The 14,378-nt window shown below is 39.2% G+C and overlaps 1 protein-coding gene across 1 annotated transcript in view; it reads left to right on the forward strand.

Moving 5' to 3' along the window:
- LOC128878946 (uncharacterized) overlaps positions 1-14,378 on the forward strand; it is a 31,554-nt gene that overhangs the window by 10,491 nt on the left and 6,685 nt on the right. The gene's annotated exons all lie outside the window — the stretch shown is intronic.

A 14,378-nucleotide genomic window follows, 5' to 3' on the forward strand; every position in this document is an offset into this window, starting at 1 on the left:
CCCTCTAGGGCCTCCCGGGAGCCTATGGTTGCCCATCAGCTTCGTAAGGGGAAACTAATGGTGGGGATACCGCGGCAAATGGTGGGATGACTGTGTGGCCGGCGGGTCGAGGGGGGTAAGGATGAAAGAAAAAGACGGAGGGAAAGAGTCTCGGGGCGGTAAAGTATTCGTGAAGGCATCATATATCGGAGGCGCGCACACGTACCGACGCCAGCCGTCCGGACGCCACGTGTCCGAAGAGAAAAACTCATTCGTGAAATAAAATTTCCGCGTGCAACGCGAATTTTATATCGATCGGTTCTCTCTCATCCGCGATAGCCTATCGAATTTACAACGGTCGCGAGTGTCGATTAGATAATCGAATGATATCGGTTGCCGGTTTCGCGAAACATCTCCCAAGAAGAGCGAATCGTTACGAGCTGGTTACACCTCTTTGAGAAAATTATACCAGGTAATTGAAATCAACGTGAATTATATTATTATCATTATGGGTTCTTATAAACGAGATGCAACCTCTAAATACATCGGAGCACATGTGCGATATACTGTTAGATAAAAAATATAAAGCAGTGATAGAAATTAAAATGTAAGGGGAGGGATATTACATATATATTCGTTAACGTAGATACGCAGTAGAAAAGAAGCGAAAGAAAAATGCGAAGAGGAGGAAGGTGGAGTTCATGTGAATTTTTTACAATGGGGAAGAGTTACGAAATAAACGAGCAATGAAAAGTGTAGATAAACATCGATGTTAATGTCAAGATTAATTCTACGTTTATCTAAATTTTAGTTACTCTAATTCTTAAATCATAACATCGCTAGGTTTCTTTAATGGTACCAGTGATATTACCGCGTTAACGTTTAGCATGTTTACCAACGTGCACGTAACTTGTCGCATAAGTTATATGCCACGCATTTAGTTTATCGTGTTATTCGTGTAATATGTTAATTATCAGTTGAATCCGTAATCGCGAATACGTAACAACGGTGGTTTATCGTTTTATGTAACTAATCAAGATCTGTTATAAATTGTGAATATTGCGACAAGACGAATTCATAGAAAATGATGGAAATGAAAATCATGAAAATTAAAACGGTATGAGAGAAAGAAATATACCGCAAAATAAATACATCAAATGCTAAAAACATTTAGAATAGGATACTTGGAGCTTCGTTATCAACAGTTATGAGTACTCTGAATATTCGCGTAATTTTTTCAGAGGAGATAATGTTGGGAAAACCAAGCCAATTAAAAGACATGATTATGGTCGAGCTTTGTTTGCTGGGATTATTGGAATTTTACTGTATTTGATCATTATTTCTCTTGGATGATCTGTGTTTAGAGCATCTCGAAGATGCAGGGCGCGTGGACGCAATAAATCACTGACCTTTCGCGGGCTTATCAATCATATTCCTTCCTTCGATACGCTTCGACATTTTTCCATGGATAAAAGCCCGCGTGTTCTTGCATAATGCAATCGAGAGTGATCGGCGTGAGGTCAACGAAGGCGATCCTCCTCTCGAATCTTCGCACTCGAGCGGATTCTTGAATTAATTAACGCCTCTTAATGTCTTTCTTCTTCCGGCAACTATCGCGAAACGCGATACTTCACGTGAATTCTTAATTAATTTTTCGGTTGCGTCGACGAGGTGGGGTGGAGGCTCGGGTAAGTGCCCAATTGAACCTCTCTTCCCCGCTCGTTCTATTGATTGCATTGTTGGCGATTACTTTTAGAGACGAGACTCCGTGTAACTGCTTTGTCATACGTTTATGAATTCTCATTTGACGCTGGAAAAGTCAGTTGAACCGATATAAACAGCATCTATCGTAGAAATTATTATTGCAATTATTGTACGAATTATTGGAGGAATTACTATACGATCGTAGGGATATAATAGGAATTATTATTATTATAAGAATAATTCCTATTATAGGAACAGTGATCAGAATAATAAAAATCATGCCTCAAATAGCATTAATAAACTACAATGAAGGGTGCGCGTGCGTAGGAGGATTTTTATAGCTACGTTCTTAAGGATCTAGAATATATTTTTTTTAATATTACTTGAGTCTCCCTTCTCAAGTATTCACCTATACAAGAAGTTTTCATTATCGATTGGTTCGCGTAAGTGTTAGGTATCGTTCGACCGTTTTCTCGCGAGAATCGATCGGTTTCCTTCGCGATTCATCCCCAACGATACGCCCTGTTGTTCTGGACAAGACCGTTGGAAAAAGCGCGGTGAACAGATTGCGGCTCGAATGAAAAGTTCGTGCACGGTAAAAAATTGCTCGCCACCCGAATCTTCCGCGGCTTTTCACGCCGCGAACAAAGAAGATTGGCGAGGACGTGTCTCGGTTCTTTGTGCGCTACTCTATTCATCTCGCTAATAATCCACGAGGACCTGAGAGGAATTTTGCCGCGAGAATATACAAAAAGTTTTCTCTTCAGCTTTCACCGAACGCAAGAAAAGCGAAGCCGCTCTGCGTTGCTCGTGATCACTGCCTTCCTTCCTCGAAAGGACTGCCTATTAAAATGTACTCATAGAAACTGAATCCATTGTGTCGCGTCGAGTTTTCAAATCTCTAGTTAGACTAGAAATAGTATGTGGGTAGTTTTATAGTTTTATTCGAATGTTTTATTTCCAACGTTTTTGTCGTTTATATCATCTGAAGAAAATTAGAAGTTTGAATAAAAATTGGAGAAGTAATAGAGAGGGTAATAAGAATTAATAGGGAAAAATATATCTATTATTAAGTCTTCCTTAGAGAACCACAATTTATGATGTAAATTATAATACAACATACATATATATATATATACACAATATATGCATATTCATAAAGTGGGAAAATCGTCAGGAAGTTCCATGACACAATTCAAAATAGCGCATTGTTCGCGCGCAAAACGGGCCATCAATTTTCCACCGTTTGAACGGGGAATGAGCGATCTGTCTAAGTTTCCCGCGAAACAGCTGCACGAGCTTGCGACAGTGTTGACACACATTGCTTCTGCATGCATTCCAAATGAATGCATAATTCAGGGACGCGGAGTTTCGGGCTAGAGTGCGCGATTTGCGAACGAGAAACGTGGGAGAGAAAGGAACCGAGGTAGCTCGTTTAAATCCTACGGGAGAGAGGGTGGGAGCGCGAGAGGGGAAGGGACTGGCGATGAAGGGGAATGATCGTCCCGTGCCGACTCCCCGCCACTTTTATACCCCCTTCCGAGTAAGAGATAATTTTAGAGCCTACAGAATAAAACAACAACGTTATGGTTGCACATGTTCGAACAGCTGCTGCGATCCAGTTGAACTTTGAAAACATGCTATCGTACGATGAAAACCTGCCAAACCAGTATACGCGTGCTTTTTAATACAAAGTAACGCTTTGCTACAAATGCTCGTCAACGCGTTGGAACATCGTTAATTAACATCATCGGTATATTTCAATTTTGGCTAATTTTTTCATATTGATATGATTGTCCAATTTGGTCAAAGATAAACGAGATTCAATGGAGTTCAATGTATTTTAATGAATTTATTATTAATAGTACGAACCATTTGAAATATTTTAATAATCGCATTACTAGTGTCAGCTTTCTTTGTAACACGTATAAAAGGAATTCATTTCATGAAGTTACCAACTTTTTGCATTCTTGTTCTAATGCTCCAGTCATTTGAAGCATTTACATTTAACCGAGAACATCAACAGAATCACATTTGTATACGGACACTCGAAGGAATTAAATAAACGAACGGCTAACCTAAGATCAAGTAACGAATGCTCGCGTAATCGTGCGATTCTCCCCGGATAAGAAATCCGAAAAAGAAGAAAGAACAAAAAAAATGAAAGAAATGGAATAAACGTGACGCAGCGGAGAAATGCTCAACGGATCGAAAGAGGACAGCTTGTTTTCATCCTGGAGAGCACTTGCGTGGGAGGTCGTGGGCGTCTGGTGGGGTTGCGCGTTGCCCCTGTTTATTCTCCTACCACTGGCTGATATTGCGTCCTATCTCTCTCGCTCTGCTCTCACCACGTCGGTTGCCCGAGCTGATGGTCGACGGCAACCGAGGTAGGGAAGGTTCCTCGGCTCCAGTCGTCGTTGGCGTTTCTGATAGTGGGACCACGCGACTGTTGCCGTCTTATCGCCTCAGCTTTTTATCAATGGAGAGCTCGTGTCACCGTCTTTCACGTTCACGTACGCACGCCTCGCGATTACGCTCCACGACGCACGCGCGATATCGTGAGGAGAAGAGAAACAGAGGACGCCCGGTTTCGAAGGAAACGAACCTGGACGCCAGCACGTCGCCTTTCCGGTCGACGGAGTGTACCCAGCGACTCGAAGGGAACTCTATGGAATAAGCCATCTCGAAACGCCTGGCTTCGGTTCGATATCGAGTTGGCTCGCCTGGTGCGTAGAGGGAACACGCCTTGGGTGGGATTATAATGTACCGCACCGAGGTCGAGGACTGGTGAACTTTGCTCACGGGTGATTAAAGGCGTTCAGCTTGTTTTTCCGGGTCAAAGGGAACGAAGGAAAACAGTTGGAAGAACACTGAATGCGGTCCGTGGTTGGTCGAGTTCCGTTTTGGTTCGATGGAGTTGGCCGGCCTGCCGTCGAGAAAAGTCTCGCCGAGGGCACGAATTTGATCTGGCGGGTTCCCACGGCCGAAAAAAAGGGGGCCAAGTGGACCGTACATCGTCGAAATTGAATTTTCGGTGGACGAGACGCGTTTTGTTCGTTGAAAAATACAATTGGCTCGATTCGACAAATATTTGCGAACAAACAGGTCCGAGAACTGTGTGGGTATCGAAATAGAAGCGGACCGTTGATTGGACCGTTGCGAGCTGAAGGCGAGTTTTTAAAAGATGGTCCATCGAGTCACGATCGAACAAAGTTGAATCGGTTACAATTGGACGTAAAACTGGTTCGAGTGGAACGTATTACGGTATTTCGGAGGGCGTCATTTTTTAGAATGATCGCTGAGCGAACCCGAAGAACCCGTCGAGAGTAAATTAAGCGACGGAGTTCGATTCGAATATCGGTCCTTGAAATTTTACACGCGTCGTACAGAAATAGATTAGAGAAGAAAGGCGTGCAACTGTGAATGCGATTTACAAGACGATCGCGTTCTATGCTTTCAGTTTTTCCGAACGAAAGGAACGTAATTCCTTTGTACGTTTGGAAAGACGGCAAAGGACGATCTCGAGGCGCAAATTTGATGCAAAAAATCACGGAAGAACGCGCGATCAGGGGAGAGAAATTTGGAGCAAAATTAATAAAATAGGGCAGCTTCGGTCAGACCGACAGAAAACATCATCGAGCAGGTATTACAATTATTCTTACAAAAGAAAAAAAAAAGATGCTGCTGCCTCGTGCAAGCGTATCGTATACATATAGCTTAACCGATAGAAATCGCACAGTGGTAGTAGAAAAGGTGTGCAGAGAGATAACTGTACTAATCGAAGGAAACATGCGCGGTTCGTCTCTCCTTTTTGCCTCTTCTTTGTCTCCGTCTTTGTTCCTTTGGTCTTTCTTTTATAATTCTTCGAGCAGAAGAACCTTGTCGGTTGATGCAACTCACTCTACGCTCGACGAGGTCGACTCCGAACGAGAACGAAGACATGTTCCACGAAAACGTGTTTAAAATTATCACCGTGTGAAAATAAAGTCCAACGTAATGCCACCGATTATAGAATGTTGTTCCCGTCTGTAAAGTAGAAAATATCAGTTGTCTCGAGATATTTCGTTGGTAACGGTTGTTCGACAAACGATGATCAGGGTCTTGTTGAAAGGCGCGATTTCACGAAACGGAGAATGCGTTTCGAACGAGTTTCGTCGGATTTCGTTCGCTGGAAAAAGCCGTTCTCGAAAGCACTTCTCGCACAAAGAACATTGAATGTAGAAATCCAAGGAAGAGAGGGGATAAGGATAGGCCATGCGAAGTTGTTAACTCAGGAACGTCTTCGCTATCCTTAGTGCCTTGCATGAGTATGCCTGTTATATTGGTCGATCGTGTATCAATTTTAACAACACGTATCGAAGTGCCTTTTAACCTCTTGAGGGACGAATTTAAAATCTTTTTTTTTAATCGAATTAACACCAAGCAATTTTTATCTGTACATCAATTTTGGTATATAAATATGCTGTCTCACTTTCATATTGTATGTTTTCAGTCTAGAAAATATTGCGATCGTCAAAAATGATAATTTTAGAAGATAGATAGATGTAGAAGCAAACTTACACACGTGTGTCAATAACTCTCAAGACTTTAAGGGACCAGATCGAGGGTAATATATTTTTTCAATTGTTTTTCGAAATTTTTATTTAGTTCAAAAGTGCTCGTTTTTGTTAAGTACCATGGCTACCTTAAATAGAGAAAACAGATTGTTTTCTATGCAACAGTCGAACGCATAAGAAAAACCAATGACTCATTATCCTAAAATGTACCGCGTTATTCCACATAATTATATACATGTACGCAAAGTGTTACAAGCTATTTTCCCAGAGAATCACAGGGAATGATAATGATGGTTTCTCGGTATTTTAAGGTTTAGTTGGCAGCTCCATTTATCAAATAGAAGAGTGGTTAAATTGCCAACAGCTTTGTTTTGTTTGGAATCACACTAAATATTCTGGGTTAAGGTTCAATAATTATCGATTTTGTTATCTCAGACGTGTGAACATCAACATTAAACGGGTTACACTAAGTGGTGTCCAAACAAAAGAATTGCTCGACAATGTCGTTCCAAGCATTTTACTCATTTTTTATCACACGAAATACTTTGACCAACATGACAACGATATATTTACACTAAATTTTAATTTATATCTTAAAAAATTGTAAAAATTAGGTATAAACATACTTACATTTAGGCAAATCAAGTTTGTTATTCTTTGTTACGTTATTCGAATCTACATGTCTGTCAACGAAGTGGAGTTATAACTGTAGCCATGCATACATAAGATGTACATTAACGCGTAGAAACAATCATTAATAGTGCCGAAACTATTAATTATTTTCCTAAAAATCTCAAAATTAATGTACACCAGATCCGAAGGGACCAAAGGAGAGAGAAAAAAAAAGATACCAATTTCATTACTCGAAGAAATTGCATAACCGGTATAATAACAATATCAGTCCTATCAAATAGTCCATCCGAAAGTAGAGTGGTGGGAGCTCGATAAGCAGAGATGCATCGAACGAATAGAAGCGATAAGAGATAACCGATGGAATTTCTTGCTGGCTATCATAAGTTTTAACATGCCCCTTTTTTACGTTGACGTCTTGTCGAGGGTCAAAGAGCATCATCCTTCCCTTGCAAACGGAGTGAGGCGTCGATTCCGCCACGCGCTCTTTTGGCGATAATAAAGCTGTTGAAACAGCGACGGTCCCGCTCAGTTTGTCTTTTCTGCTCTGTGCATCTCTTAGAACCGTTTATCGTGCAATGACGAGTAGCTGTCGCGAGTTTTCTTCAAAACGGTGACGTCCGTTGTGTTGGTTTTTAAGCTTTCAATCAAAGATCTAGTTTATCGTTGACACGAACAGTGTTATACTTGTTAAAAGTGTCCTTCGCCTAGCCACTGAAATTCCACTTAACGTTGGTCAACATGAGACAGGAGTTTCTGGAACAATAGTGTGGTTGTAGACTCTCGAACAAGTCGAACTTTGTCTACCAAGTATGCAAGAATCCGTGAGGTGAAGGAAATCATCGTTCGGTTCATTGTTGATGCAAACAGTGCTAACCTTGTTAATTGTCCATTCCTTATGATAATATAAACCCAAGCGGGACAGGAATTTTCAAAAGACTTAAATTGTTCGAGACTCTCGAACAAGTCGAAATTTATTTCTCAAACTTGCACGAGTCAGTGACCGAAGGAAATCCCCATTTTCGGAGCGACTTATTCCAAGGAATCGATCGAAAGCTCTCTGACACAGTTTTCATCGAAGATCCAGTTTATCGTTGACGTGAACAGTGCTGACCTTGTTAAGGGTCCATTTCCTAGGACGATAAAAATCTTCTCGAAATTGAATCCATCTAGACAGGAATTATTAAAAGAGCTTGTTCAAAACTCTAAAACAGACTGAAATTTATTTCCCAAGCTTGTACGAGTCAGTGACGAAAGGAAATCCTTATTTCTCGACCGATCGATTCGAATCGATCTTGGATATCGACTTTAGCGACCACCGTTCATCGTTGTATGGTATCTATTTCCGGTTTGTCCAGGCTTAGAGCGTGTAATTGACGAGGTGACAGATGGGAAGTAGGAAGTAGATGTTCTAGTGGAACATCGAGAAGTGAGGATATCGACGAGGCATTTTAAAACGGACGAAGCATTGTAATCACTTTTCGCGACGAGATAGAGAACGCGTAAATTGTGTGAAACGAGAAAAGAAATACGAGGAACTGGAGACGAGAGGAAGGGAGGAGGCTTTGGGGAGAGACTCCGCGAGTCATTTGAACACAGGCCCACTGATGTTATAGTAGTATAGTTCGAGGAGCAAGCAGGAGCTGCGCGTTTAACCGCAAGTGTCGTGCAGGAACGCGTTATGGTGGCGTGTGGCAGCTGACAGTGTGCGGCCACAAACGAATTTGATGCGAGGCAGGACCGAGAAGGAGCTTCTTGCCGATTCTTCACCATGATACGCATATTCACCGACACCTTCAGGAACCTGATAAGTGAGTGTCGTACAGGATTGCTCGATATTGATTCTAAAGCTGCGTCATCCGGCGAGATTAATTTTTTTCTTCATTAAGGGGAGGAAGCCTACCTAGGACGCTTCAAAAAGGGAGCATATTTATGAATTTTTAACTAGATGTAAACATATTTGCATCTGGGCCAATTAAATCTGTTATTTTTTTTGTGAAGTGTACAATTATCTTGTTTACAAATTAGGTACATCTGTTTATAGACTCTTTTAGGAGAAATTGAGAGAAATGAAAGAACTAACAATGGTATCGAAGAATTGATATCGGTTTCGTTATCACTAACAATAGTACTTGATCGATAGATTTATCTTGGTATCTTGGTATGCTACCTTCTCGGTATTTAGATAATTGCGAGTCTATGATGTTTTTATATCCGGTCGTAAGTATGTTTACTGTTTTGGTGACAAAAAAGAAAAAAAAGAAATTACCATTGAAAGATGCTTACGATGCTTACCATGCTTACAATTAGTTGCGAATGTTTTGGAGATACTTTGCAACGATACTATATCTTAGGTGTAAGTAATTTTGTTTCTCGTTGGTTAATTAAAAGATGAAGTATTAAAAATTCGTATCTACAAAGTGGTCTTCGTAATGATAAAAGGAGGGGGAAATAATCCTTTATAATTAAGCATGACACTCGTACTCATGGTTACTTTCACATGAATGAGTATTATGCTACTTCATTGGCCTACGATATTTTGTCTAAAAGATTTAATATACAGGGTGCGGCCGGACGGGTGATACTACATGTAATAATAAATCGAAAAAAGGGATAACATTTTTTCGTTTGATGCTTCGTTTCCGAGAAAATCAAGTTTGAAAATTCTATCTACTACACGTGCATTGTACCGCCTCTAGATTTAGACATGTACTATGAACAAGAAATGTCAATGTGTGGATAATACATTTATTAATTTCATTGATGTTTCTAACGCTAGTTACATAACATTATTGAATAAACTGTTCAAAGTGCTGTCTCTGTTTTTAACGCGTCCATATCATTACCCGCCTTATTAGTAAGTCATGAACTGACGCCAATGATCTTCGACACTTTATTTAGTTAAAAGCATTTATTATTTTTTCCTTCACCTGAGTCTCATTTGTTTCTGCGATCTGTAAATTGTTCCCTGTAATATTCAGCTGCTGCTGTTGCATTTTCATGACAAGCCTCTAATGCTTTTATCATTTCGATGTACTCGCGGTTGGTATAAGTAGACACTGTGTCACAGCTTGACTGATCGAAGCAGACTAAAAGTTGAAGAATGTCGTATGGTCGAAGAAAAAAATGTAAACGTTAGAAAGGTCAACATTACAACGTGTAAACAAAAGAAAACTTGTAGCGAACAATGACTTGGGAAGACAGTCCAGTGCATGCGTACTGGATAGAATTTTCAAACTCGATTTTCTCGAAAACGAAGCGTCGAACGAAAAAATATTATTTCTCTTTTTTCGACTCATTTTTACATGTAGTATCACCTCTGCTCGGTTCCACCACCCGTCCTGCCACACCCTGTATAAAATTATTTCGTAATTATTATTCGTAATTAATTATTATGTAAAGAAGTCAACCCAAAATATTTATGCGAGATCGTCACATGCATGATCACTTTCGTGAATCTGATAAATTAATGTTTTTTAAGTAATCATTTTTTCCTTACTCTCATTAAATAAAAAACAACGTTATTTCTAATAATATCAGAGAAATAGAAATACAATCATAGAAATGGAACAAGTTATAATAACCTTGTTAAAGCACATAATTAACGAGGCGTAAGAAATTTCCATTTGCCATCAGAAAATCAAATAAGGAACAACAGATCATTCATCTACTTAAGGGTACAAATTACATTAATTAGATGATTGTGCAGATACTTATAATTATTATAATTTATTCCGAATACATTTGAATTCTTGGAGTGATCGAATATCGTTTCGAAACGAAGAAATATACTACTCTCGAGCTTTCGTAAAAAGTCTCGATCTTTATTTTCGATGCTTAACATCGTCACGCTTTAGAAATAGTCTGTGTAGCGGTCGTATTAATCAAATTATTTATACTCCGTTGCAAGATATGCTGTCAACTGTGTTACGTAGAATCACGTGGATGTGTTGTGTGATTCGCGTCTGGTTAAAACGCGAACCCGTCGAAAATGTTCTCTCGCGATAACGTGCATTGAATCACTATACGTGTGCCTGCCGTTCGAGTAGCGCACGAAAAGTAAAGACGGGAACATTGTAGATTCGCGGTTTACAAAGTTTCCTGCGAAATTGTTGGCACGGTTCAAAAAAACATTTTAGACCGAAATGCTTACAGCACTTAGAGGTAGAGTAGCTATAGAACTTCTTTTATCACGATATGTAGTCTTCGGCTGACGTGGCACGTGCGCAGGAATTTCATTTGTCCGTCATTTAAAATTTCGCCTCGTCGATAGAAAAATTGTTCGCTTTTACGTTATATAATTGAATTCTGATACGACAGAGTCGTTCGTTTCAAGATTCGTTTCAAATGAGGACTACTAGGTGTGGAAATAAATTCTGTGCCTTTTTAAGGTAAACTTACCATTTAATTATAGAGAAAGACCATACAAATTTAATTTTACCTCATCTGTACAATTCAAGCATAGTTGCGTTCTATTGGAAGAACGATAAGCAAAATTTCTTGGCTTTTGAACTTCTTATACAAATATGAATGATTTATGTCCAATAGTTTGTTACATTCTGTGTTTATTGTAATTTAATTCCATGGCTGGAAACTTTGTTAATCTCTTTCCCGTTTAAATTGTATGTCAAACACTTTAACAGTACCATATTTTATAAATTGAACGAGTGCTGTTTTTGCTCAGTAACTCCTTTTTTTTTTTGCAAAAACACCTTATCTGAGCGAGCAATATGACGAAGATCAACAGTGTTGTCGTAAACTTTTGGCAGCTACTGTATTCTGTCATTTTACAGAGTCTTCACTCGACAGATTATTTCTGACTTATCTTTAATTGTCTCTCATCAAACTCTCAAGGACGCGATCGACCTTGCGTTTACTTAATACTCTTTTCTCCAGACACGCGGTTTACGTGACTGATGCAACGTATTCAACTTGCTGCACGATCTCAATCTAGATTTCGATCTCCTTTTCGTCGAGCAATATTTCCCGCAGCTACCTGTCGATAGTTGGTCGCGCTCTAAAATTAGGTTTTGCGCGAAGGATTGGACATGATGCAATTTTGAGCTTCTTTTCTCGATCATAAACGTGTCTATTCGTGCAAACGAATTCGATTGACGTATTTCGTCTTGTACTTCTTCACTATATTAAACGATAAAAATAATCGCAGTTAAAATTGTTTGTTTAAATATCGTAATGTTTCAAGCAGGTATCGGTAGTTTCTGAAATTGTCTTAAGGGGGTTTTCTGACGCTTTCTGTGACACTTTCAATAGAACAATTTTTTTTTTCTTTCATTTTTTGAAAGTAAATATATTCAAAAATACACTGTTAAAATTTGTATATCAGGAAACGTATCAAAAGTGATAGATGTCATAGCGAAACCAAGCACGAATAATAAGCTATAAACGCATTTATCTTGAAACATCATTTTTTCATCTGGTTGTCAAGATTATAAAAAATCTATCGAACCGATTGGAGTTCTGTTTTTTCGTATTTTTAACTCTATCTCCACAGCGGTGATTCGATTAATTTTTATTTGGAATAGAATAGGTAGTGACTTTCGTATAAAAATAGAGCTATTCAGTGTCCACACACAGAACGTTAAATCATCGCTCGCTAGTAATGCCTGTTACATAGTAATCGTCGATGCTATTGTATAGCGAACAGGAAACAACATAATCACGAGACCACAATTTTCGCATTGCACACGGACGCGCGCAATAAGAATGCAGGAAAATTGTGCGGCGATTCGTAGAAACGTTTACGTGACCAATGGAGACACAGAGGAAATTAATTTTTCATTTAGGGGTTAGAAAGTACGAAACTAGGTTGAAGAGTTTATACGGTGAAACATTTAAACTCAACCTTGAGGTTTCTGCGACGGCTCCATTGTTAATTTTTGCTGTCATCTCGTTGTTCCATTTTTCGCAAGTGCTTTACGACAGTAGTCATTTACACTGTTATTGCGTCTCTTATTCATAAATACATTACACGCATCATTACACGCGGCAGTCTACATTTATCCATAGTATTTCAGTTCGTTTGGTTTCTTCTATTTTGGTTGCAAAAGCTTAAGTTCCTTAACGTTTACGGATTAGTCAGTTAGATCTTGCGATTGGATTCTGTAACTTTAACACGTTGGTTGCCAGACTGATACTCGTTAAAATTTCTACCAAGTTAAAATTTTGTCTCGAGACGATTGAAGATTAGATAACGTAACATTTGTCGTAGCATTTAATTTCTTAACTTCATCGCGATTCACGAATCCTACCCACGTTTATTTTTATTAACGTCTCACTTTTGGAATTTTTGTTTTCTAGTTCCTTTATGAAAAGTTCTGTCATCCATTTTTTGGCGACCAACGCGTTAAATGTTATTGAATATACCGTTATACCCATCGCTTAAAATGTACATATTCGCGAGTCTTACATTTCTTCGAGAAAGAGTCCTTCTGAAAATTCATCTTCTAATCAGTTCAAACATAACTATAAAGAATATTTTTCTAAAATCCGTTATACTTTATATTCAGAAAAATTCTGAAAAATATCTACCAGTTTGGCGCCATTATGGCGTAGTCCCTTTAAACGATTAGAAGACACTTGTAAAACATGCTCATTATTTCCGAGTTGTACGTTCGATTCGATGAAGTGTTGCTTTCGATCAGTCGTTCACGCACACGCGTTTGGACGCAATCCAAGAATCCAGTAATCTATTCTCTGAAACGATTCTGCGCCGCACTCGAGGGAACACTCTGCCCTGCAAGTGGCATCTCGACTGGTCGGTTACTCAAGGATTAACTAGATTAGAGGGGTTACCGACAATTGTAGTTGATTGAACGATGACCAAAAGGACCCTTCGCGAGCGTACTCGAAACACGCTCGTTTCAGTGCGTCCAAGTGCCTAGTCGAAGTCGAAACCTAGTCGACGAGCAGTTTCGAGTTCACGCGAGCCGTCTTATAGGTAACATAAGAACCTAAGTATTTAGCTCGGTACTCCGATCCATTTCGAAATGAGGATTCGTTCAGTTGCGACGTCTACTTTCATCTCTGTGTAGCATCAGTTATGTAAAATGCACTCCCTATCTAAAGAGCACAACGATGAATTTTATAAATTTTCATATTTAAACTCAAATTTTCCGAAATATTTAGTATTATACGTATACATATCACTTGAGATTGATTCGTCTAAAAATTATGCAATTTCTGAAAGTGTTGTTCGCCTTGAAATTAAAGAAACTAATAAAAATAAAAGTTCAACTTAATCTCGAATCAAAATTTCAATCGAATAAAACTAGTCCAGGAACGAGACAACTGTTGGACTTAAAACCTTTTGATTACGCTTCTTCTCCAGTTAGGCTGCAATGTCTGCATATATTTCTAGTGTATACATTTCACGTCCATGCTTACGTAAATTTTTCTTGCGGAAATGTTGCATTGTATATTCCGTGTATATCTTATCCGCATACGTATGTGTAATCTATGTGCAATTAGTCAGAGTGTTTTTTTCGGAAT

Source organism: Hylaeus volcanicus, chromosome 6, assembly GCF_026283585.1.
Source record: "Hylaeus volcanicus isolate JK05 chromosome 6, UHH_iyHylVolc1.0_haploid, whole genome shotgun sequence".
In the NCBI taxonomy this organism is placed as follows: domain Eukaryota; kingdom Metazoa; phylum Arthropoda; class Insecta; order Hymenoptera; family Colletidae; genus Hylaeus; species Hylaeus volcanicus.